This window comes from Bufo gargarizans, chromosome 8, assembly GCF_014858855.1.
Source record: "Bufo gargarizans isolate SCDJY-AF-19 chromosome 8, ASM1485885v1, whole genome shotgun sequence".
Lineage (NCBI taxonomy): Eukaryota > Metazoa > Chordata > Amphibia > Anura > Bufonidae > Bufo > Bufo gargarizans.
This window is the reverse complement of record NC_058087.1, coordinates 37,937,832-37,963,461: the sequence shown is the minus strand read 5'-3', so window position 1 is coordinate 37,963,461 and position 25,630 is coordinate 37,937,832. Positions and strand designations below refer to the sequence as shown.

Genomic DNA, 25,630 nt, shown 5'->3' with positions numbered 1-25,630 from the left:
GCTCCCTCATGTCGGTTGAGGCAAAGTATAGCTTAGCTTACACGGCGTGGCAAGGTGAGCGGGAGGCACAACGTAGCGTAACTACGTCATCCCCGCCCACAATTGTACTATGACCCCTTAAAGGGGTATTCCCATCTTAATGATCACTGTTAAATCTGTTAATGATTTGACAGTGATCATCTTTCTAAATACATTTTATTACCCAAGTCCCACCCTTTTTGAGAAAATAAGTCCACTCCTACCTGATGTTGTCTTTCGTCTCCCCTGGTTACGGCCACCTCACCTGTCAAATCCCGCCGGGCCGCTCTTGCGCAGAAGACTGAAGATTCTCTCCTGACCGGGCAATGTCCTGAACGTGCACGCCACCGCGTATGCGCCATGATGACTTATTCCTGGCCAGTATAGTACAGAGCCGTGAATGCGCACACGGGCTCTGTACTATACAGGCCAGGAATAAGTCACCATGGCGCATGCGCGGCGTGCGCGTTCAGGACATTGCGCGGCCTGGCCGGGAGAAAAACTTCAGTCTTCTGAGCAAGCGCGGCCTGGACGAGAGAAGACATCACTCAAGCCCAGCCGAATCCATGAAGTGGACGTCGCGCTGGGCGAAGGTAAGTATTAAAACTGAAGATGGGAATACCCCTTTAATGATAATTAATTTTAGCCTTAAGGACCAATAATATTTTCCCCCTTTGTGTTCTTTCAAATCTTTGTTTATTAAGGCAAGACATGATTGTACAGGGTAAACATTCAAGTTGGCGTACAATACATACTCGACATTGTTACTTCCCTGTACAACATTTACCCGATACATCTTGAAAGGCAATAATACCATAAAGGGCATACAAACAAACAAAAAACTAAACAATAAACAAAAATACATAACCTGGATCACAGATAGGTGTGCAAAGCAGTATCACTGCATCTGGCAAGGTGAAGCTAGATGAGCAATGTCACTAAGACAAATAGAGGTAAGTCCGGATTGTCATTATAAAGGGGCCTATTTGTTAGGACTGTCAGAAGACCATAGCAGATGGAGAGGTCTAGGTCTAGGTGAGAGTGTAGAGGAAGCAAGTAATTTTAAGGGAATTTAAGGTGTGGGAGTCGACCCATTTGAAACACACCAAGTAAACCAAGGAGCCCATTGTTTGAGATATCTATCGTGAGTGAAAGTCTCCCAGCTGGATAGCTCCTCAAATCTGCATATTTCTCTAACTCTGTCTATCCACTCCCCTCTAGTCGGAGATTCTGTCGAGAGCCAGTGACGTGGGACAAGGATTTTAGCTGCTGCTATTAGGTGTGGAACCAGCGAGATTTTGGAGAGAGGGTAATCTTTAGTTGGTAGATTCAGGAGGACTATCTTGGGAGTTAAGAAAGTGCCTATAGAGCAGATAGACTCAGTGATTTCCGAGCAAGTCCACCACACGTGGTAATTTGTGCCCAAATCTCTGTGGCCTCTCCAGCAACATGGGGAGGCGGTGGGGTCCATTTTGTGCAGGATAGTGGGAGCTCGGTACCATTGGGTTACTAGTTTATAAGAATTCTCCTGAATTCGGACACATCTAGAATAGCTGTGGGAATGACGGAGAATCTCCTCCTTGTCTGAAGCCATAAGAGGGACACCCATATCCTTTTCCCATTGAGAAATAAAAGAGGGTGTGTTCTCGGAGTTAGCCGCCAGGGTTTTGTTGTATATTAATGAAAGTACTTTCTTCACAGGTGAATCCGATGTCAAAAGGACATCATACCAGGAGAGGAGGTAGTTCGGGCGTGTCGTATCCAAATATCGCTTGCAGAAAAAACTAAAGTGGACATAATGTAATGTGGACCAGTTGTCCAACTTGAATGACGCCAGAAGATAATCTTCCTGTGGTACACATTTGTCTTTCAGTATGTCCCCAGTAGTGTAGTTTCCTAGTCGCGACCACATGTTGTATGTATCAGAGTAACCATTGAGCAGATAATATGGGAGGAGTTTAATCGGCATAAAAGGTGAAGGGTGTGACTGGAGATCAAACAGGCACGACAGCTTCTGCCATGCAGAAAGGACACCTTGGTAGAAGGGTGATGAGTTTGAGTAGACCCAACGATGACGTTGTGTGAGTGAGGTGGTGGCAGTCTTGACCTTCCATAAGTTAGCTACTTCAGTAGGAGTGAGAACCTGTCGTGCTATTTGACATCCTAACTTGTGATTATTGGGGTTTAATATTTCTGACTGTAGCCGAAGGAAGGAGGATAAATAGTAGTATTTAAAATCTGGCAAACCGATTCCACCTCTGTTTCTGGCGTATCAGCATATTATGGGATATTCGAGGTTTGGTTTGATTCCAGATAAAGGAAGACTGAGTTTTGCTCAGAGCTGTGAAGAAGTGCTCGGGTACATAAACCGGGAGCGTCTCTATAGTCCCCCTTTTTTTATTTTTTTATTCTACATATTTTTTTTATTTTGTGGGATTAGCTGTAGGTTTTGCAGGAACTATTTTGGGGTATATATAGTGTATTAAATAACTTATTTTTAGGGGGAAAGGAGAAAAAAATGCAATTTTTTACACTTATTTGTGGCATTTTTTTTTTACAGCGTACACGGTGTGGTAAAAATAATTTTATTATGTGGGTAAGTACAGTGATGAAAATGCCACATTTCTATATTTCTCTAGTTTGGTACCAGCTAGATATATGGTAGAGATATTCCAAGCTTTCAAACAATGCCAGAATGACAGCAATATCTTCAGTACATGGGAAAATATCAATCTTAGAAATAGGGATGTAGTGAATACAGCTGAAAGTAAAAGTAGGTTTTACCTGCGATTATTCCCTACTCGATTTCTAACAGTGATATCTCCTGTTGATCTTGGACTAATGCTGTCAATTTGCCAGCTTTAAAACAAGACCAGTTGCATGCTTCTAGCTGCTACCGTTGAGGAGATATCGGCATATAAAACAGCCCTCCCCCTTTCACTCGAGCAAAATGGCCAATTTGCCATTTTTTCATTGCTTCTCTTACCCAAAAAAAGTAATGAAGTGTGATCAAAAAGTCACACACACACTTCAAAATAATATCAATAAAAAGTACACAATGTCCTGCAAAAAATGAGCCCCTATATAGCTCAGTAGACAAAACTACTTTAAAGTTTAAATAATTTTTTATACTATTTAGCCATAAAAAGCCTATACTTATGGGGTATCGTTGTAATCGTACTGACCCAGAGAATGAAGGGCATGGGTCAGTTTTTCCCCAAGAAAAAATGCCGTGGGAACAAAACCCGTAAAACGGTGGACGACAATGTTAGCATTAGAAAGTACATCTTGTCCCGCAAAAAATAAGCCCTCATAAAGCTATGTGAACGGAAATATAAAAAAGTTATGGCTCAAGGACGATAGGGAAGAAAAATGAAAACGCAAAAACTAAAAAACCTCCGGTACGGAAAGGGTTAAGTACTGAGCTCGGGCAGAACAGTTAGGTGGTTAATGTATAGACAAACTCCAGTGGGAACTTGTAATAATGAATTGTTGAATATAGTTTAGTTCTAAGTGCTATATGCAGAATACAATATATGCAGAAAGTCTTCCACCAGGTAACGCCCACGCAAAAAAACATTTATGGATTAATCTGTATTTCAAAAATTGTTGCATATAGTACATGTCATACATGTAAGAGGAAGGCACACAATGAATTATAGATCTTAGAAATAATTAGTAATGTAAGAGGAGATGCGGATATACGACTTGTACACACCCCAGCCTCACATATCCCTAGAAAGAAGATTAACGGCCTTTTTAAGAGGTTATTATTACTATTAGACAAAATGGGTGTGTAGCATCAAAGAACAAATCCCTATTGTCTTGCTGGATATATTACAAACCCCCCAGTTTTTTGTGTCACGTCCCCTACTGTTGATGTTATAGGCGTCTTACTGTTGTGTTATGTCGGATTTGTTCTTCATGTCTATATGAGTTCTTAGGAGATTAAAGCAACGTTTCCTCATCTACCACTTCTGAGATGACGCTGGTGTAAACCCTGGATGATGCCAATCCAAACCTGAATATTGCACATGTAGTTAAATATTACCGAGTCCGTCAGACTTTTTTTTAAAAATCTTTTTTATGCACCATATTCTTCAGGTAGCGTCAGAATATATTTTGGCCGCTGCCTAGCAACACTAACCCTATAAAGCAAGTGACTATAGTGGAGCCCAACATTCAGGGCAGTAATGCAGAAGATGTAAGGGAATTCCCCCCCCCCCCAAGTCCTAACTAACCTTGTCCTTTGCCATAGATCAATGGCATTATTGTACTCTGCCCTCACTTTTTTGTATTTTCATGGTATCAACATGTTACTCTTTCGGCCCCGGTGTTTTTAAATCAGTAACAGAATAAGCCCTCATGCACACAACCGTATCTGCTTTGCGGCCCACAAATCACCGATCGCGGCCAAGTACATGCTGTCATTTCTTTTTCAACTCCTGCAGAAATTGTCAGTAAAACAAACAAGAATAGGATATGTTCTTTCTTTTTTGCAGGGCCGCGGAACGGACATACGGTTGTGGACAGTTTTCTGTCCGCATTTTCTGCAGCCCCACTGAAATGAATAGGTCCACATCCAATATGAAAAAATTTGGTTTGGATGTGGACTGAACAAACGGTTGTGTGCATGATCTTTAAGGGTTAATACCTACTTGGGCCAGTTGGGCACGAGCATGTTCGGTCTGCATTTCCCAGACTGAACACTGCTCCTCTGACCCGAACTCACAGCATCGTAATGACTTAAGATTAGAGACGAGCGAATCGATTCGCCTTATCAAGCAGAGTTCTGAACCTGTAACAAGATGTCCCCTAAGATGAGGACGCTGCCCTCTAATGCTTGATTGATGGGGCTGGACATCTTGGCCGGCCTTGACAATCACACGCCTGCGTTGCTGCTCCGAGTAGCTGCGCAAGTGCAGAGGCTCTGCTTCCGCTACTAGAGCATTGACAATGACACTTTGGGATAGCGGTGAACGAACAGTCGCTGCACCGCTTGAGGAAGCAGAGCCTCTGTGCTTGCGCTGTTACTCAGGGCAGCGGCACAGGCAAAGATTGTCAAGGCTAGCCAAGATGTCCAGTCCTGTCAATCAAGCAGCAGGTGGAGCATTCTCAGCTTCCGGGACATCTCGTTGTAGGTGCAGAACTCTGCCTAATGAGACAAATAGATTCTCATGAATCGACTTGCTTGTTACTACTTAAAGGGGTTGTCTCACTTCAGCAAGTGGCATTTATCATGTAGAGAAAGTTAACACCAGGCACCTACTAATGTATTGTGATTGTCCATATTACCTCCTTTGCTGGCTGGATTCATTTTTCCATCACATTATACACTACTTGTACGCATGGTTATGACCACCCTGCAATCCGGCAGCAGCAATCGTGCTTTAAGACTACAGAAAAAAAGTGCGCACAACCGTGGTCTCGGCCACCAGAGTGGCCGACACCTTTCCCTATAGTGTGCAAGCACAGCCACTGCTACTGGATTGCAGAGTGGTCAGAACCATGGAAACGAGCAGCAAAGGAAGCAATATGGACAATCACAATACATTAGTAAGTGTCTTGTATTAAAGGAAATGTGTCACAAAAATGTCATTTGCCAGTCAAAACCAGATAGAGACATTTCTTCTAATCTCTTTTTATTTTCTGATAACAGATTCTTTTAATTCTATTTCCAGAACATAATTATGGGGGCGGCCATCTTGCCTGATCTGCTCTTAACAGCATTTAGAAAACTTGCTTTACGGCAGCCACATGGTCCATAGACACAATGGTCAGGAGGGGGCCTCACTGACTTCTTGGGGGGGGGGGGGGTTTATAGGCATGCTCTGTGACCTGTGCATAGGTCATTGTACAACAAAACAATAGATAAGATTTGACAATCACCTACTGTGAATGGTGGATCCTGTCTTATCTGTCATTCTAATCCTGTCTGTAATGATGTCACCACTGTGTATAGATAAGTAGATAACTGCAGTAAAGTGATCTGTACAGACCAAGAAGTGGTGCCTATCATTAAGCTTAGTGGCCAGTGCGAACACTGCAGGATGTTAAGGTCAAAAATACTTTAAAAAAAATTAAACATAAAAACGTAATTCAAACAACAGGTCATTTTCTGATAACATATTCCCTTTAACTTTGTCTACATGATAAATGCCATTTGCTGAAGTGAGACCACCCCTTTAAGATGCTGTGATTTCATGCCTGACCGCGGGTGTACTGTACACAAGAAGTGGAGCAGTGCACCTGCAGCCGATGCTCCAGTAGTGGAAGCAGAGCCTCCGCACAAGCACCGCTACTCTGAGCCGCAGCACAGAGTTGAGAATTGGGAGTATCCTCAGCTTCAGGGACATCTTGTCGCAGGTTCAGAACTCTGCTTGATTACACAAATCAAATTCTTATGAATCAATTTGCTCATCTCTAATCTTAAGTCATTATGATGCTGCGAGTTCGAGTCAGATGAGCAGTGTTTGGTCCAGGAAATAAGGCCATCACTTGCAGCATGTTTCCAAGACCGAACACGCTTGTGCAAAACTGGCCCACGGTTCACACCATGGAGGAGAAAAAAAAAAAAAAGGGAGGTCATAGAAAGTGAGCTTTTGTGATTGGTTCACATGGTGCGGTTCTTGTTGGTGCGGTTGCTGTGGGGTACTGTTAATGCTGCGGCCAGTTGTTGGCTGCAGTGGCCCACATGATCCAGGTCCACTTTAGAAGTTGACAAGCAGGGAAACGGAGCACGGCGGACCGAAGGAGCCGGATCTGAGCAGCAGGGAGTAGATGCTTCACTCTGCAGGGGGGGAAACGGGGAGAGGCCCAAAAAGGTTTTCAAAGGTGGACAACCCCATTAAGGTTAAAAAAAGGGGTATGTCTGAAAACCACAAATAACTGAGATCATTATGATCATAAAGATCCACAATGACAACCACACCTCTGCATCAAAATCTGTGTAGCATTTCACTGTGAATTTAAAGGGGTTATCCGTTTTATTTAGATTGATAACGTATACTCAGGATAGCTAATCAATATCAGATCAGCGGAGATCCAACTCCCGGCACCCCCGCTGATCAGCTGTTTGAATGCAGCGCTTGTCTGAACGCAGCCTTCTCTTGATTGTTTACCCTCTCACAGTCACAACCGCAGCGGTGAGCAGGTGTAATTACACCTAAGCCATTCCATTCAAGTGAATACTATAGAGCAGGCATGCTCAACCTGCGGCCCTCCAGCCTACAGCCTGAACAGCCTACAGCAGGGCATTGTGGGAGTTGTAGTTTTACAACATCTGGAGAGCCGCAGGTTGAGCATGACTGCTATAGAGTAGTGTTGAGCGAACATCTGTTTTCAAGTCCGGCATACAAGGTCCGGGATACCTAAGAATTCCGTTATGGATTCCGCTACCACAGACCATAAGTTATGGTTATGTTATGGTAGCGGAATCCATAATGGAATTCTAAGATAGCCCGATCCTTGCACGCCGAACTTGAAAACAGAAGTTCGCTCATCCCTACTACAGAGCCGTCCCATTAAAGTGAACGGGACAGCTGAGCTGTAATTACACCTGTTCACTGCTGCCGTTGCGATGGCGAGCAGGTAAACAATGAAGAGAAGGCAGCTCTCATAAGAGCCAGCCTTCTCTTCAACTAGCTGGAGTCGGACCCCTCACAATCTGATATTAATGACCTATCCTTAGGATAGGTCATCAATATAAATAGAGTGGACAACCCCTTTAAGTGTGGATTTCATCCACACGATAATCAGCGACATGTGAAATTATCCTAAGGGGTCTGTTCACAACATTTATGATGATATTAAAGGTAGTTTGTCACAGATCTTGCTGAAATCCGCATCAAATTCACAATTTGCAAAATAAAATTGCACATCAGATTATTTTGTGTGCACCACAGAATTTTTTTTTTAAATCTGTGAGATTAAGTAGCATGCTACTGTATTACCCCAGATTCCGCAAACTGCATATCCTCTTCTGATATGCAAATCGGACCCATGTGAATATACTCATAACCTGTTGTAACTGTATAATCTATACTAACAGCGTATGCCGTATATACAGTCAGGTCCATAAATATTGGGACATCGACACAATTCTAACATTTTTGGCTCTATACACCACCACAATGGATTTGAAATGAAACAAACTTTAATTTGAGGGTATTTACATCCAATTCAGGTGAACGGTGTAGGAATTACAACAGTTTGCATATGTGCCTCCCACTTGTTTAGGGACCAAAAGTAATGGGACAGAATAATCATAAATCAAACTTTCACTTTTTAATACTTGGTTGCAAATCCTTTGCAGACTGAAGTCTGGAACGCATAGACATCACCAGACGCTGGGTTTCATCCCTGGTGATGCTCTGCCAGGCCTCTACTGTAACTGTCTTCAGTTCCTGCTTGTTCTTGCGGAATTTTCCCATAAGTTTTGTCTTCAGCAAGTGAAATGCATGCTCAATCGGATTCACGTCAGTTGATTGACTTAACCTTTGCATAACATTCCACTTCTTTCCCTTAAAAAACTCTTTGGTTGCTTTTGCAGTATGCTTTGGGTCATTGTCCATCTGCACTGTGAAGCGCCGTCCAGTGAGTTCTGAAGCATTTGGCTGAATATGAGCAGATAATATTGCCCAAAACACTTCAGAATTCATCCTTCTGCTTTTGTCAGGAGAACCAGTTCCATTGGCAGCCATACATGCCCACGCCATGACACTACCACCACCATGCTTCACTGATGAGGTGGTATGCTTAGGATCATGAGCAGTTCCTTTTTTCTTCTCCATACTCTTCTCTTCCCATCACTCTGGTACAAGTTGATCTTGGTCTCATCTGTCCATAGGATGTTGTTCCAGAACTGTGAAGGCTTTTTTAGATGTCGTTTGGCAAACTCTAATCTGGCCTTCCTGTTTTTGAGGCTCACCAATGGTTTACATCTTGTGGTGAACCCTCTGCATTCACTCTGGTGAAGTCTTCTCTTGATTGTTGACTTTGACACACATACACCTACCTCCTGGAGAGTGTTCTTGATCTGGCCAACTGTTGTGAAGGGTGTTTTCTTCACCAGGGAAAGAATTCTTCGGTCATCCACCACAGTTATTTTCCGTGGTCTTCCGGGTCTTTTGGTGTTGCTGAGCTCACCGGTGCGTTCCTTCTTTTTAAGAATGTTCCAAACAGTTGTTTTGGCCACGCCTAATGTTTTTGCTATCTCTCTGATGGGGTTGTTTTGTTTTTCAGCCTAATGATGGCTTGCTTCACCAATAGTGACAGCTCTTTGTATCTCATCTTGAGAGTTGACAGCAACAGATTCCAAATGCAAATAGCACACTTAAAATTAACTCTGGACCTTTTATCTGCTCATTGTAATTGGGGTAATGAGGGAATAACACACACCTGGCCATGGAACAGCTGAGAAGCCAATTGTCCCATCACTTTTGGTTCCTTAACAAGTGGGAGGCACATATGCAAACTGTTGTAATTCCTACACCGTTCACCTGATTTGGATGTAAATACCCTTAAATTAAAGCTGACAGTCTGCAGTTAAAGCACATCTTGTTCGTTTCATTTCAAATCCATTGTGGTGGTGTATAGAGCCAAAAATGCAAGAATTGTGTCGATGTCCCAATATTTATGGACCTGACTGTACATCCATATAGACCTGCTGTGTACAAACCACTGCATATTATATGCCAGAGTACTACATCCCGGTTTGGATTCTGAATAATTGCATGTTTGCAGCCCAGTTGTGGGACGCACCCTTTTTTGTTTTTTTACAATGAAGCATCATAAAAGTATGGGAATGTTTTGTGACAAGGCCAGGGAGGGCAGTTTTCCTGCTCTGCAAGTATTTTTAGCCAACCTGAAATCATAGTTTTACAAGTGAATCCGTGAGCGGCCATGCCCAAAAACCTGAACCCGATAATCCCATAATTCTCACATTTATAGGAAGGGAAGAATATTAAGCCCATGTAGTTATTCATTTATTATCCAACTGAAATGACACCTCGTTTTATTATTTCTTGTGCCCTTCTTTACAATTTCGATGCACACGGCTTTTTATGGGTTCCCCTTTTTGCTTATATAAATTGTAAATTAGAAATTGGACAATATAAAGTTATTAACCCCTTAGGGACACAGCCTTTTTACACCTTAGGACCAGGCCATTTTTTGCAAATCTGACCAGTGTCACTTTAAGTGATGATAACGTTAAAACGCTTTGACTTATCCAGGCCATTCTGAGATTGTTTTTTCGTCACATATTGTACTTCATGACACTGGTAAAATAAAGTTAAAAAAAATATTTTTTTTTGCATAAAAAAATGTAAAATTTACCAAAAATTGGGAAAAATTAGCAAATTTCAAAGTTTCAGTTTCTCTACTTCTGTAATACATAGTAATACCCCTAAAAATTGTGATGCCTTTACATTCCCCATATGTCTACTTCATGTTTGAATTATTTTGGGAATGATATTTTATTTTTTGGGGATGTTACAAGGCTTAGAAGTTTAGAAGCAAATCTTGAAATTTTTCAGAAATTTACAAAAACCCAATTTTTAGGGACCACTACAGCTCTGAAGTCACTTTGCGAGGCTTACATAATAGAAACCACCCAAAAATGACCCCATTCTATAAACTACACCCCTCAAGGTATTCAAAACTGATTTTACAAACTTTGTTAACCCTTTAGGTGTTGCACAAGAGTTATTCGCAAATGGGGATGAAATTTGAGAATTTCATTTTATTGCCTAATTTTCCATTTTAACCAATTTTTTCCACTAACAAAGCAAGGGTTAACAGCCAAACAAGACTGTATCTTTATTGCCCTGACTCTGCCGTTTACAGAAACACCCCATATGTGGCCGTAAACTACTGTACGACCACACAGCGGGGCGTAGAGTGAAAGGTGCGCCGTTTGGTTTTTGGAAGGCGGGTTTTGCTGGACTGGTTTTTTGACACCATGTCCCATTTGAAGCCCCCTGATGCACCCCTAGAGTAGAAACTCCATAAAAGTGACCCCATCTAAGAAACTACACCCCTCAAGGTATTCAAAACTGATTTTACAAACTTTGTTAACCCTTTAGGTGTTGCACAAGAGTTATTGGCAAATTGGGATGAAATTTGAGAATTTAATTTTTTTGCCTAATTTTCCATTTTAACCCATTTTTTCCACTAACAAAGCAAGGGTTAACAGCCAAACAAGACTGTATCTTTATTGCCCTGACTCTGCCGTTTACAGAAACACCCCATATGTGGCCGTAAACTACTGTACGGCCACACAGCGGGGCGTAGAGTGAAAGGTGTGCCGTTTGGTTTTTGGAAGGCATGTTTTGCTGGACTGGTTTTTTGACACCATGTCCCATTTGAAGCCCCCCTGATGCACCCCTAGAGTAGAAACTCCATAAAAGTGACCCCATCTAAGAAACTACACCCCTCAAGGTATACAAAACTGATTTTACTAACTTTGTTAACCCTTTAGGTGTTGCACAAGATTTAATGGAAAATAGAGATACCATTTCAAAATTTCACTTTTTTGGCAGATTTTCCATTTTAATATTTTTTTTCCAGTTACAAAGCAAGGGTTAACAGCCAAACAAAACTCATTATTTATGGCCCTGATTCTGTAGTTTACAGAAACACCTCATATGTGGTCGTAAACTGCTGTACGGGCACACGGCAGGGCGCAGAAGGAAAGGAATGCCATACGGTTTTTGGAAGGCAGATTTTGCTGAACTGGTTTTTTTGACACCATGTCCCTTTTGAAGCCCCCCTGATGCACCCCTAGAGTAGAAACTCCCAAAAAGTGACCCCGTTTTAGAAACTACGGGATAGGGTGGCAGTTTTGTTGGTACAAGTTTAGGGTACATATGATTTTTGGTTGCTCTATATTACACTTTTCGTGCGGCAAGGTAACAATAAATTGCTTTTTTGGCATCGTTTTTTTTTTGTTATTTACACCATTCATCTGACAGGTTAGATCATGTGGTAATTTTATAGAGCAGGTTGTCACGGACGCGGCGATACCTAATATGTATACAATTTTTTATGTATGTTTTACACAATAATTTCATTTTTAAAACAAAAAAAATGTTTTAGTGTCTCCATAGTCTAAGAGCCATAGTTTTTTCAATTTTTGGGCGATTATCTTAAGTAGGGTCTCATTTTTTGTGGGATGAGATGACGGTTTGATTGGCACTATTTTGGGGTGCACATGACTTTTTGATTGCTTGCTATTACACTTTTTGTGACGGAAGATGACAAAAAATGGCTTTTTTTACACCGTTTTTATTTTTATTTTTTACGGTGGTCATCTGAGGGGTTAGGTCATGTGATATTTTTATAGAGTCGGTCAATACGGACGCGGCGATACCTAATATGTATACTTTTTTTTATTTATGTAAGTTTTACACAATGATTTCATTTTTGAAACAAAAGAAATCATGTTTTAGTGTTTCCATAGTCTAAGAGCCATAACTTTTTCAGTTTTTGGGCGATTATCTTGGGTAGGGTATGGTTTTTGCAGGATGAGATAACGGTTTGATTGTTACAATTTTGGCGTAGATGCGACTTTTTTGATCACTTTTATTACCTTTTTTGGGAAGTAAGGTGGGCAAAATTCCAATTTCATCATAGTTTACGGACCGCTGTATGGAAAGGGTTAAACGGCTGACATCGCATCACCGATGTCAGCCGTTTAAACCAGGGTGCCAGCAATGTGCTGACACCCTGGTATACCCACTAGACGCCAACGATTACGCAATGGGAGGCGGGCGGGGGATCACGATCCCGCCTACCGCACCGCCCGCCTCCCGCACCGCCCGCAACCCTCCCCCTGCACCTCCCACCGTGCTCAAATAACTCAGGGGTGCAGGGGGGAGGGATACTGGAAACAATTTTTAATCCTAAAGTTTCTGATCCCCGCGGATCAGAAACTGCAGAAATCGCAGCAAACCGCAGGTCTGAATTGACCTGCGGTTTGCCGCGATCGCCGACATGGGGGGGTCACGGGACCCCCCCGCGCATTTAGCCTAGGTGCCTGCTCAATGATTTGAGCAGGCACCGGGTTCCGATCACTACCAGCCGCACGGCAGTGATCAGAAATACACAGGGCGTACATGTACGCCCTGTGTCCTTAAGTACCAGGGCACAAGGGCGTACCTGTACGCCCTGTGTCCTTAAGTACCAGGGCACAAGGGCGTACCTGTACGCCCTGTGTCCTTAAGGGGTTAATAAAATACAGTTTATATAACATAGTAAAAACCGTAGTTGTCTGCTTTACATTGTACTTTTTCATAAGCCATATTATTGCCATGGTAGACTGAGGTTCTCTCCCAGGTTTTCTGGGTATTTAATACTGAAGACTTATCCTCAGGACAGGTCATCAATATCTGATCAGTGGGGCTCTGACTCCCGGCACCCCCACTGATTTTTCATGGCCCTGTGACATCATGTCCATTGGTCATGTGGCCCTGGAGGAGCTCAGTCCAAGCACAGCCACTATGCAACGGACAGCGCTGAGCTTGGTAAGATGAAAGGAGGCCGGGGCGCTCACAGTCCCTTCAAGCAGCTTATGGGTAGGCGTGTCAGGTGACAACCCCCACCGATCTGGTATTGATGACCTATATTAAAAACCCAGAAAACTTTAGACACAGCGGCCTTCACACTTCAGTTATATTTTCATCAGTTAGGGCTCATGCACACAAACTATTTATTTTCCGTGTCAGTTCCTTTTTTTTATTTTGCAGACAGTATGCAGAACTATTCATTTCAATGGGTCCACAAAAAAAAAGTTACAAAAAAAAAACAAGTTACTCCATGTGCATTCCAATTTCCGTTTGTCCACATCATAAACATTTTTTTATTTTTTTTGTGGGCAATATGTGGAACCATTCATTTCATTGGGTCCGCAAAAAAAAACGGAAGTTACTCAGTGTGCATTCCATTTCCGTATTTCCATTCCGCAAAAAAAAAAAATAGAACATGTCCTATTATTGTCCGCATCACGGACAAGGATAGTACTGTTCTATTAGGGGCCAGTTGTTCCGTTCCGCAAAATATAGAATGCACATGGACGTCATCCGTATTTATTGTGGACCACAAAATGCATATGGTCATCTGCATGAGCCCTTATAGTGAGCCAAAACCAGTAGTGAAGCCGACTCTGAGATAAGGTATATTGAAAAGATCTGTTCCTGCGTTTTTGACCCAGACCTGGTTTTGGCTCACAATAAAAGCTCAGACGCCCGTATGAATGGGTCCGCAATTTTGAGGAAATGGGTGCCGACCCATTAATTTCAATGGGGCCGCAAAAGATGTGGGCAGCACATCGTATGCAGTCTGCATCCATAGTTCTGTTCCGTGAGCCTGCAAGACAGAGCACGTCCTACGCCCAAGTACAGCCACTACAGGATGTATGGCGCTGTGCCTGGTAATGAAGAGGCTGCAGTGCGTGCCCAAATGCTACGGTCCCTTCAAACAGCTAATGGGTGGGGGTGACGGTCTCCCGCTGGTATGATACGGATGCCTTACCCTAACACAAAAATAGCCCACATGCACTAAGCTATCTTAGGCCACTTTCACACTGGCGTTCAGGGCTCTCACAAGCGGTCCAAAACGGATCAGTTTTGCCCTAATGCATTTTGAATGGAAAAGGATCCGCTCAGAATGCATCAGTTTGCCTCCGTACCATCTCCATTGCGTTCTGGAGGCGGATGCCAAAACGCTGCCTGCAGCGTTTTGCTATCCGCCGGACGAAGCGGAGCCAAACCGATCCGTCCTGGCACACAATGTAAGTCAATGGGGACAGATACGTTTTCTCTGACACAATCTGGCACAAAAGAAAACGGATCCATCCCTCATTGACTTTCAATGGTGTTCAAGACGGATCCGTCATGGCTATAGAAGACATAATACAACCGGATCCGTTCATGACGGATGCATACGGTTGTATTATTGTGACAGAAGCGTTTTTGCAGATCCATGACGGATCCGCCAAAAAAGCTAATGTGAAAGTAGCCCAACTAGCATTAGACACCTGATAACTAGAATCAGAATGGTTACAAAGGTCAATGCAACTCTCATAATTCCCTTTAACTATTTCCTGGCATTAAGTGCGGTGTATAGATCTACATCTTCAACTACTCGGGTTGACTATTGCATAAAAGCACAAGCCCACCAGGGGCTCAGCGGGACAGTTCAGCCTATGGGGAGCAGATTTCTATTACAACAATGACAGATGGATTACAAAGCACCATAGGAACAGACACATAGGTGTCAAAAATACTGAAATCAGACAGACCCCACTATAAAAGCCACTGAGATCGGTCAGGATCCGTTCAAAACAAATCTGGCACACCTACCTGGCTACATTATGAATGTAAGCCATGAATCTTATGTTAACAGAGCCTACGGAAAAGAAGATCATGGCTCAGTAAAAAACCGCACAGTGTGAATGTCCTGGGAACTTGGCAGAAATATCTCCTACAGTACGCAAAAAATTGGAAAGAGGTTACGTCGATGCAGATTGGCTAGGCATATGCTAAACGTCAAAAGGACAATCATTTAGGGCTCTTTCACACTTGCGGCAGGACGGATCCGGCAGGCTGGTCTCCCTGTCGGATCCGTCCTTCCGCTGTTTCGCCGAGCCGCCGGACCGCCACTCCATCCCTATTGACTATAAAGGGGACGGGGGCTGAGCTCCGGCGCAGCACGGCGAAAGCCGCCGGACTAAAAAGTCCTGCATGTCCGACTTTTTAGTCCGGCGGCTTTCGCCGTGCTGCGCTGGAGCTCAGCCCCCGTCCCCATTATAGTGAATGGGGACGGAGCGGCGGTCCGGCGGCTCGGCAAAACGGCGGAAGGACGGATCCGACAGGGAGACCAGCCTGCCGGATCCGTCCTGCCGCAAGTGTGAAAGAGCCCTTAGAATGTGTCTGCGGTATTATATGTCATGGGGACAATTAGCGAATATACCAGGAGCATTTCCCAAAATATACTGTGTAGGCTGGATATGGAGCAAACATACACTATTACTATGTGCATACTGGTAGAATGAGTAACGGAGGGGGGGAGGTTAAAGATCCACTTTTAACCCCTTTGTGCTAAATGACAGATGGACCCATCATACGCCCTCAAGGTATGTATGGAGTAGGAGGTTCACAAGCTTCAGGTGCCAGCTGTGTAATATAGATGATAACCACCAGCAATGACCGGGATCAGAGATAAGTACGACCCCGTCATTTAAGCCTTCCGATGCCTCAAACAATAAGCACGGCGCCAGAGAGATTAGACAGAAGGAAATGGCTCTCTTTGTCTTCCGATCAGACCCCCCAAACCCCCACCCACCCCAAGGTGAAATTGTGGTGTTATGATCAGTTACTATGGCAGCCTGGGGCATTAACATTTATAAATGGTTTTAAAAATATATATTAAAAACACAAATGACCCCCTTTCAAAATTTTGCATATAAAAATAAACAATACACGCACATAATAATTGGTACTGCGGTATAGTGTAAATTTATGGGGGGAAAAAAAAAAAAAAAAGCCGACACACGCAGTCTTTTGGTCACTCTGCCCACCACCAAAAATTTTATAAAAAGTGATCAAAAACTCATATGAACCCCAGCAGTGTACTCAAATGGTACTGATATAAACTACTATAAACACGGCCTCGCACAGCTCTGTAGACAGCAATATATAAAAGTTATGGGTGTGAGAATATGGCGATGAAAAGAAATGTTGTCAAAGGATATTAGTCTTTTTTTTTTTTTTAAGTAGTAAAACAAACAACATATATTTGGTACCATCATAACTGCAGAATAGAGTTATCATGCCATTTATAGCACCCAGGGTGTGCCATGTGGTGGAATAGTGTTTTGGGTTTTGTTTCTTTAGTTTCCCCCACAAATAATTTTTTCCCAGTTTTCAATACATGATATGTTAAATTAAATGTCGCTATTAAAAAATAAATAAAAAAAATACAGTTTGTCCCTAAGCAAAAACAAGCCCTCACAAGGCTTTGTGGGCAGAAAAGTAAAAAGGTTATGGTTCTTGGAAAGTGGGGAGGAAAAACCAAAGAAAAAAATTGTCTGCTCCTTTGAAGAGGTTTTCCAGTTTTTATTGGCCTTTTTCAATTCCTGCAATTGCTAATTTCCTAATATGACGTTATTACCTGCATGGCGCCTGTCACGGCTGTGTCATGGTCTGGTGTAGTGGGCCATGACACTTTTGCCGTGCATGCTTGTTGCTGGTGGCAACATGTTGTTTTGCATGTTTTGACACTTCCCCTTTAAGTTGTGTGTCCCTTCCCATCCTGGTGTGTTCGGGGTTAAGATTTGTCTTCCTTGGTGTGGAACTGGGTGTGGTCTCTAGGCTCTATTTATCCTGTGTTTTGAGCCTGAGTTCTAGTTTTGTCTCCAGCCTTGGAGTGTGGATGTTCCTGGATTCCATCTGTCCAGTCTTAGGGCCATCCTAGTTGAACATCTATGGTCTATCCCCTACCCTTACCTGTTGTGTTTGGTGTGGGTTTATGTTATGGGTGTGTGGTGATGTCTTGTTTGGTGTTATTGTAGTAATTACTAAGTTACTACAATTTCACTCCCAACTGGGTGGGTGACCCAGTGAGCAATGAACCCACTGCTATCCGTCCATTCAAGTGTTGAGCCTCCCTATCTTGACAGTTGTTTGGTGTTATGCCTGGCATGGTTGGTGTTATGCCTGGTATGGTTGCTAGACATCCCCTTGTCTGTCTATGCCTCCGGAAGGGGGCCCCATTGGTTTCCCAGAGGGGCAGCCTTGCCTGGAGCCAGTTTGCATCCGGTGTTCGCAGGAGGTTCCAGGTTGTTTGGTTGTCGTTGTTCCATCTTTGCTGTGGCAGGTAAGTGTTTGTTGTTTTACCTGGTGCTTACCTGCTGTTCAGTTGCAGCTCTATCTATCTTTTCCCTTCTGATACTAGGCCACTGGAGACTCTGGTTCGTCTGTGTCCTTGAGGAACCGGTTGTCTCCTATTCCTGACCCCTAGGGTCTAGGTTCCAGTGTATGAGCCCTCCCACCTTTAGGGGGCGCTCATACAGTCAGGAGATCAGGGTAAGGATTAGGGCAACTGTAGGAGGTGACCTGCACCTTTTCCCTGTGTCCAGGCTTAGTATTAGCTTTCTTAATACGGTGGGGAGTTTCCCCCACTCCCCACCGTGACACTAACTTTAGATTGTGATGCCAATGATGTGACCCCGTCCGTAGCTCTCCATTCTCCGACGCCTGCGCCAGTGCAGGATAACTTATGATGCCACCACCTGCACACTACATGAGCGGAGATACAGCCCGGTACAGTAGGAAACATGAAGATGCAGAAGCCAGTAGATGCAACGTCATCAGAAGAAACAGAGGGCTATGGACAGGGCCACTGCGATCTAAAGATGCGATCCATATAAGACTACTTTCACACTGGCGTTTGGTGAGGATCCGTCATGGATCTGCACAGACGGATCCGCACCGATAATACAACCGTTTGCATCCGTTCAGAACAGATCCGTCTTGAACACCATTGAAAGTCAATGGAGGACGGATCCGTTTTCTATTGTGCCAGATTGTGTCATAGAAAACTGATCCATCCCCATTAACTTATATTGTGTGTCAGAACGGATCCATTTGGCTCAGTTTCATCAGACAGACACCAAAACGCTGCAAGCAGCGTTTTGATGTCCGCCTCCAGAGTGGAATGGAGACTGAACTGATGCATTCTGAGCAGATCCTTATCCATTCATAATGCATTAGGGCAAAACTGATCCGTTTTGGACCGTTGTGAGAGCCTATGACGGATCTAACAAACAGAAACCAAAACGCCAGTGTGAAGGTAGCCCAAGTAAAAACAATATATTTGCAAAGAGCAATCAGGTTACAGTGAGACTTATGAGAAAAGGTTAAAGGGGTTGTCTCACTTCAACAAATGGCATTTACTACGTAGGTAGAGCTAATACCAGGCAATTACTTATGTATTGTGATTCTCCTTTTTGCCTCCTTTGCTGGCTGGATACATTTTTCCATCACATTATACACTGCTCGTTTCCATGGTTATGACCACCCTGCAATCCAGCAGCAGTGGTCGTGCTTGCACACTATAGGAAAACGCACCAGCCTATGTGTGCTCCCATGGTCCCAGCCACCAGAAATGCCAGCGCTTTTTCCTATAGTGTGCAAGCACGACCACTGCTGCTGGATTGCAGGGTGGTCATAACCATGGAAACGAGCACTGTATAATGTGATAGCAAAATGTATTAAGCCAGCAAAGGAGGCAAGATAGACAATCACAATACATTAGTTAAGTGCCTTGTATTAACTTTATGTACATAATTGCCTTATGCTGAAGTGAGACAACCCCTTTTAAGGGATTAAATAATGAATAATTTTAGGCCTCATGCACACTACCATATATACTTTGTGGTCCACAAACCGTGGATCCACAAGATACGGATGACTTCTATGTGATGATCCGTGTGCTTTCTGCATACGTATATCCCTTCTGCAAAAGATAAGACCTGAAATATGCAGTCCACGGACCCACTGAATGGATCGGCAAAAAAAAAAAAAAAATGGATGCAACGTGGACGTCACACAGCCGTCATTCGTATTTTGTGGATTGCAAAATTCATATGGTCGTGTGCATGAACCCTAAGTTTTACCAATGATATAGCTGAATGAGAGCTGTAAATCAGAACTATTGTACATAAATAAGCGATTCTGGACCTACCTGTTCATCCGCTGAAAATCCAATGTGACTTACGATAACACTGCCAAATACATGTCACGATGGGGATCTGACATTGAGAAAAAATATATAAAAAAAGGTAAAATACAATGTCTGTTTAATGCCCACAACCATTGCACCCCCCAATGTTGTACTCAAGTAACCTTAGATCACTATAGGGTTATGTTGCCATACTAGATCCTGGGGATGCAGCAGTAACATGAACACTAAAGTGCGGCGACCTCAGGGCACGGTCAGACGGTAAGGTTTTATGACGCAGTTTTGGAAGCCAAGACCAGGAGTGAATTAAAAAAGGAAGAGAAGTCGTATCTGTCCTTTACACTTTCTCTCATTTTTTTTTTTCCACTCCTGATTGTGGCCTCCAAAACTGTATCAGGAAACCTGACCGTGTGGCCGTACCCCAACACAATGAGACCATTACTATTATATTCCCATAAAAAATGTCCCCCACTGCTTTAGGCAACGCTTTGTTATGACATCGGATCCCCCGGGCATGTGACTGCAGCTTAGGCTACTTTCACACTAGCGTTCGATCGGATCCGTTCTGAACGGATCCGATCATAATAATGCAGACGGAGGCTCCGTTCAGAACGGATCCGTCTGCATTATATTGGCATATAACAGCTAAGTGTGAAAATAGCCTCGGACGGATCCGTCCAGACTTTCAATGTAAAGTCAATGGGGGACGGATCCGCCTGAAGATTGAGCCATATTGTGGCATCTTCAAACTGATCCGTCCCCATTGACTTACATTGTAAGTCTGGACGGATCCGCACGCCTCCGCACGGCCAGGCGGACACCCGAACGCTGCAAGCAGCGTTCAGCTGTCCGCCTGTCCGTGCGGAGGCGAGCGGAGCGGAGGCTGAACGCCGCCAGACTGATGCAGTCTGAGCGGATCCGCTCCATTCAGATTGCATCAGGGCTGGACGGCTGCGTTCGGGTCCGCTCGTGAGCCCCTTCAAACGGAACTCACGAGCGGACAGCCGAACGCTAGTGTGAAAGTAGCCTTACAATGGCTCTAGCCCTACCAATCACAGGGGAGGGGGCGGGCACAGAAAAGATGGGCATTTTAATTGCGGTGCTCCAAAGCTTCTGGCCGGCCCCTTGGTGCTCAAAGCATAGCTTGGTGCATAGCAATAAAAGCAGATCTCAGGAACGCTTCTTCCTATGAAGAATTTTTTTTCATCGGTGTAATCAACCCTACCAGGCAACATGCCTGGTTTAATAGGGTTGATCATGCTGACAGAGGTGCTTTAATAGGGTACTTGAAAATACATTTCCTAAAGCAGATACCACTTCCACTCCTACTTTTTATTACAACTTTATAATTTTTTATCTTTTGAAACCTCATGTTTTCCATAAATAAAATTTCATACCTATCCACAGTATGCGCTATAAGGCCTTATGCACATGGCCATAGGTGTTTTTTGGGGCCCCCAAATTGCAGATCCACAAAACATGGATACCAGCCGCGTGCATTCTGCTGAACAGTACATCCTGCCCTCTGTAAGAACTGCGTATCCTTGTCCGCAAAAAACGCACTGTCTGCATATTTTACAGGCCCATTAAAATGAATGGATCCACATCCAATCAGATGTGGGCCAAAACCACTGTCATGATCATGAGGCCTAAACTTGTAAAAACTGGGGACTTGATTTCTTTTTCCATCACTGCTTGTTTCCATGGATACGACCACCATTCAATCCAACAGCAGTGGCCGTGCTTGCACACTATAGGAAAAAGCACCAGCCTATGTGCAGTCCCATTGCTTTTTCCTATTGTGTGCAAGCATGACCACTGCTGATGGAATAGAGGGTGGTCTGTAACCATGGAAACGAGCAGTGTATATTGTGATGGAAAAATTAATCCAGCCAGCAAAGGAGGCAATATGGACAATCACAATACATAAGTGCCTTGTATTAACTTTTTCAACATAATAAATGCTATTGCCTGAAGTGAGACAACCCCTTTAAAGGGAACCTGTCATCAGCTTCATGCTGACCTCACCGAGGGCAGCATAAAATAGTGACAGAAATGCTGATGTCAGCGGTGTGTCACTCATGAGCTAAAAGTAAGTGGTTTCCGAGAACCAGCATCATAATCATTGCCGCCCAATCATTCTACCTGAGAAGAGTCCTGGTTATTATAACCTCCTGCTCTCCCCCCATCTGCTGCTGATTGGCAGTTCTCTCCTAGAGAGAAAGGGAGAAAACTAGGTAGAAGACTGTCAGCCATCAGCAGGAGAGCAGGAATAACCAGGACTTTTCTCAGGTGGCCGTGACTCTTTTCCAGGCCCCGTCTACAATGATTGTGATGTTGGTTCTCGGCTATCACTTACTTTTAACTTTTAAATGACAGACCGCTGAAATCAACTCACCTGTCTCTACTTTATGCTGCTGTTAGTATAGGCAGCATAAAGTTACGACAGGTTCCCTTTAACTCTTGTTAACCCCCTCCTACCCTACATACAACACAGTTACTCACATATAGCCCCAGAGATAAATATGGTTTGCCCTCACAATCTCTCATTGTTTAGAGAGAGATGGTTCTATATTACTACTAAATTATAAGCAGGGATGAATTAATGAATGGTGTCTGGGCCGCTTCTGTATGAGATCAGGATCTGTGCACTGAGAAGAGGGGAGCAGGGAAGCTACTGAGCATGTCCGTCCACCTCTGAATGCAGAAGGTGGACCAGAAGAATAAACGGCAGGGGGCGTTACCAGAGAGCAGAATGCAATGTACATAAAAATAAAGTTAATATTTTTATTGCATGTACTGTATATTGTAATAATACTTCATTTAAAAAGCTCCATTCATTGCATAGTATGAAAAAGCCGCTTTGCACTCGAGCCACATCCACTCATGTCAACATGATCTTACCACAAAATCGTGCAGCCATTAGTTGCCACGATTGGTGGTAGCTCGGACACATACAGCCACGCCGTCAAGTTTCATGAGATAACTGCTTTAGATCAGTTACTGATTCAATTATTAGGATTTGAAAAAGGTACTTCGGCCTGAAAGAGACGGATCCGCTCATACGGAGAGCTTTAGTGTGCATTCCGCTTTTTCTTACTCCCACCAAAAGAAAGGACCAGAATAGGACAGGTTCTAAAATTTGTGGAAGGGCCGCATGGATCTGCCAAAAATATACGGATGTGGGTCTAGCCCTGGCCACATAGAAATGAATGGGTCAGTGCGATATCCGCAAAAAATATGTATAGTGCATGGACGAAAAACACAGTGGTGTGCATGAGCCCTAATGGTAATAACAGGCAAGGCGAAAGCCCAGAATGTGCAGCCGCAGCGCAAGTGGTCTGAACACAAATCGGTGCGTTCTGCAACGTGATTTTGCTTTGCTGTCATTTTTTTTTAACCGCCATTTATCATGTTGTACTTGACTTGTTTTGGGGTAGAACTGCATTGCGCAGTGCAGCCACACGTGAGCCGCTACACACCGCCTCAGGCCAGCATTTTAAGTCCGGGAAACAGAGTCTGCGTGACGCGACAGTGGCATTTCCCAGAACGAACACTGTCACAAACTCACAGCGTCATAATAATGCAGCATGCTGTGAGGTGCTGTCCTAGTGTACTCATGGCATTATGTAGTAGTATCTCCAGAATCGGGACCTCAGGATGAAGAGGAGCACACCACGCATGCGCAGCCATCCCCGATACATTGCTATTGGAGATCCAAAAACACTCGAGTGCTGGCTGCGCATGCACTGTGTGCTCTCCATTCATCTTTATGGGAGTTCCGAAAAAACAGGCAAGGGAGCGCGCTCAACTATTTTCTGCAGTCCTGTAGCGGTGAATGTAGACGGTACTGCACAAGCGCAGCCACCTCTCCATTCACCATTACCGTACTGCCGGAAATATACTATCGGAACTCCCATAGTGGTGAACGGAGGATGGCCATGCATGCGCATTTCAGAAGGCCTAGTCAGGAGATAGGAGCGGGTCCCAGAGGTGGCGCCTGCACTTATCTGACATTGAGAGCATATCCCAGTGATACGCCATCAGGGTCCTGGAAGGGAATACCCCTTTAAACTACATGTGGACCAAGAACACTGTGGATTTTTTTTTGCTGGCAAATTCAGACGGGAAATCTGCTACATGTACCGTATTTTTCGCTTTACAAGGGCTCATGCACACGATCGTATTTTCTTTCAGTGTCCGTTTTTTTTTTTTTTTTTTTTTTGCAGACCGTAAGCGGAACTATTCATTTAAATGCGTCCGCCCAAAAAATATTTCAGTGCGTCTTAAAAATGTAATACTAATGAGAGCTTCCGTTATGAAAGCGCTCACTTATACAAAGCAGGACCGGGGAGAGGTGAATACAGTGTCCTTAGTGCTGGCTGTACTCACCGCTCTCCCTGCGCCACGCTTTAATGAGCAGTGTAGGCCTGACGCACACGGCCGTAGTTTCGGTCCACATTTTTTTTGCAAAAAGACGTGGACAGAACACCGTGTGCCGTTTGCATCCGTCTGTCCGTTCCGCAAAAAATAAAAATAGAACATGTCCTATTCTTGTCCGGTTTGTGGACACGGATAGGACATCTTTACTGACGTGAAAATGGCAGCACACGATTGGCGGACCTCAGAATGGACACAGGTCGAGTGCAGGAGGCCTTAACTGACCATTTACAATTTGTAATTTTTTTGTTCGTAGCGTGTAGATGCGATGGCTTAGCGTGATGTTCACACTAAGTCTTTTCAACATGGATTTCGGCACCAAAAAAAAAACACTTGCCATTTAACTCCATTGAATTAAATGGGGGAAACGCGCTTGTTAGTTTTTTCTTCCTGCTTGTAGTTCTAAAAACCGCGCTACCGAAAAAAAAAAAAAAGCAACCCGTCCTTTCCTTGAAGCCAAATCTGCGTCCCGAATTCACGATGAAATGGGCAACATGAAAACCCCTAAAAAATAAATAAATTAATAAATAAATGTGGAAAAACCACAGCGGAATAAAATCCTTAAGAGGATTCCGAATCAGCGGTTTTTCTGGACAGAAAAGAAAAAAAAAAAATTTAATTCACATCCACTTTGCTGGTAATGTAAAAAAAAAAAAAAAAAGCTTCCAAATTGCTGCACAGAAATCCGTAAAACGAAAGGTCCTGAGGTCCCCTCCAGGTGATCGGTGGCCCTCTGAGCCCTGCATCACTGGGGGCCCCTCACAGTCGGCACATACACATGCACACTCTCACGTTCCACACCAAGCCCTTTAAATCTAATGGAAAAGTTTTCCGGTGCGGTACCGCACGAGAAGTGACAGCCATGGCGAGCGGGCGTCACACAGGCCGGTGGCTGCCGGTGAAGTTCCCGGAGCTGTCAGGCTGCCGCCCCGCTACTCACATGCACAGAGCGGCACAGCGCCGTCCTCCCGTGTGTTGCCGTGCTGGCCCCGCCCCTCCGACTCCCGCTCACTCCCCGGCACTGGATGATGACCCGCACTCTTGCTCCGGTCGTCGCGTCGTAAACCCCCGTGTCGCTACACCTGACAGGAAGCGGTCCCGGTGCGATAAGGCTCTCGTCCCGCTCAATGCCGGATATTTGGAAGCTATTTCCAGGCTCCCCCGCTCCTTCTCCTGCGCTCTGCTCTGGGAGGACCTGACTCCCCGGTCATGTGACCTTGTGTCTGACGGCAGGAAGAAGAGCGGCACGCCGGCTGCAGTGATTTGTGCTATCAGCAGCCGGGGACGCTCTGTACAGGTGTCTGCGGCTCTGCGGTGTCACCCCCCCCCCCCTCCCCGGCCGTTGTCAATGGCAACCGATCAGCTCCCAGTGCTCCTTTATCACAGGTGAATGACACTGGGAGCTGGGGACAACTGCTCCAATTTTACT

The 25,630-nt window shown here is 44.2% G+C and overlaps 1 protein-coding gene across 2 annotated transcripts in view; it reads right to left on the bottom strand.

The window, feature by feature from the left end:
• TLK1 (tousled like kinase 1) overlaps window positions 1–25,395 on the bottom strand; it is a 313,707-nt gene extending 288,312 nt beyond the window's left edge. For both annotated transcript variants that reach the window (XM_044303362.1, XM_044303366.1), the window contains exons 1-2: window positions 25,142–25,395; window positions 19,765–19,831 (exon numbers count right to left, since the gene is read on the bottom strand). The gene's annotated coding sequence lies outside the window, so the exon portion shown is untranslated. The remainder of the gene's footprint in view (window positions 1–19,764; window positions 19,832–25,141) is intronic.
• Between the last annotated feature and the right edge of the window lie 235 nt (window positions 25,396–25,630).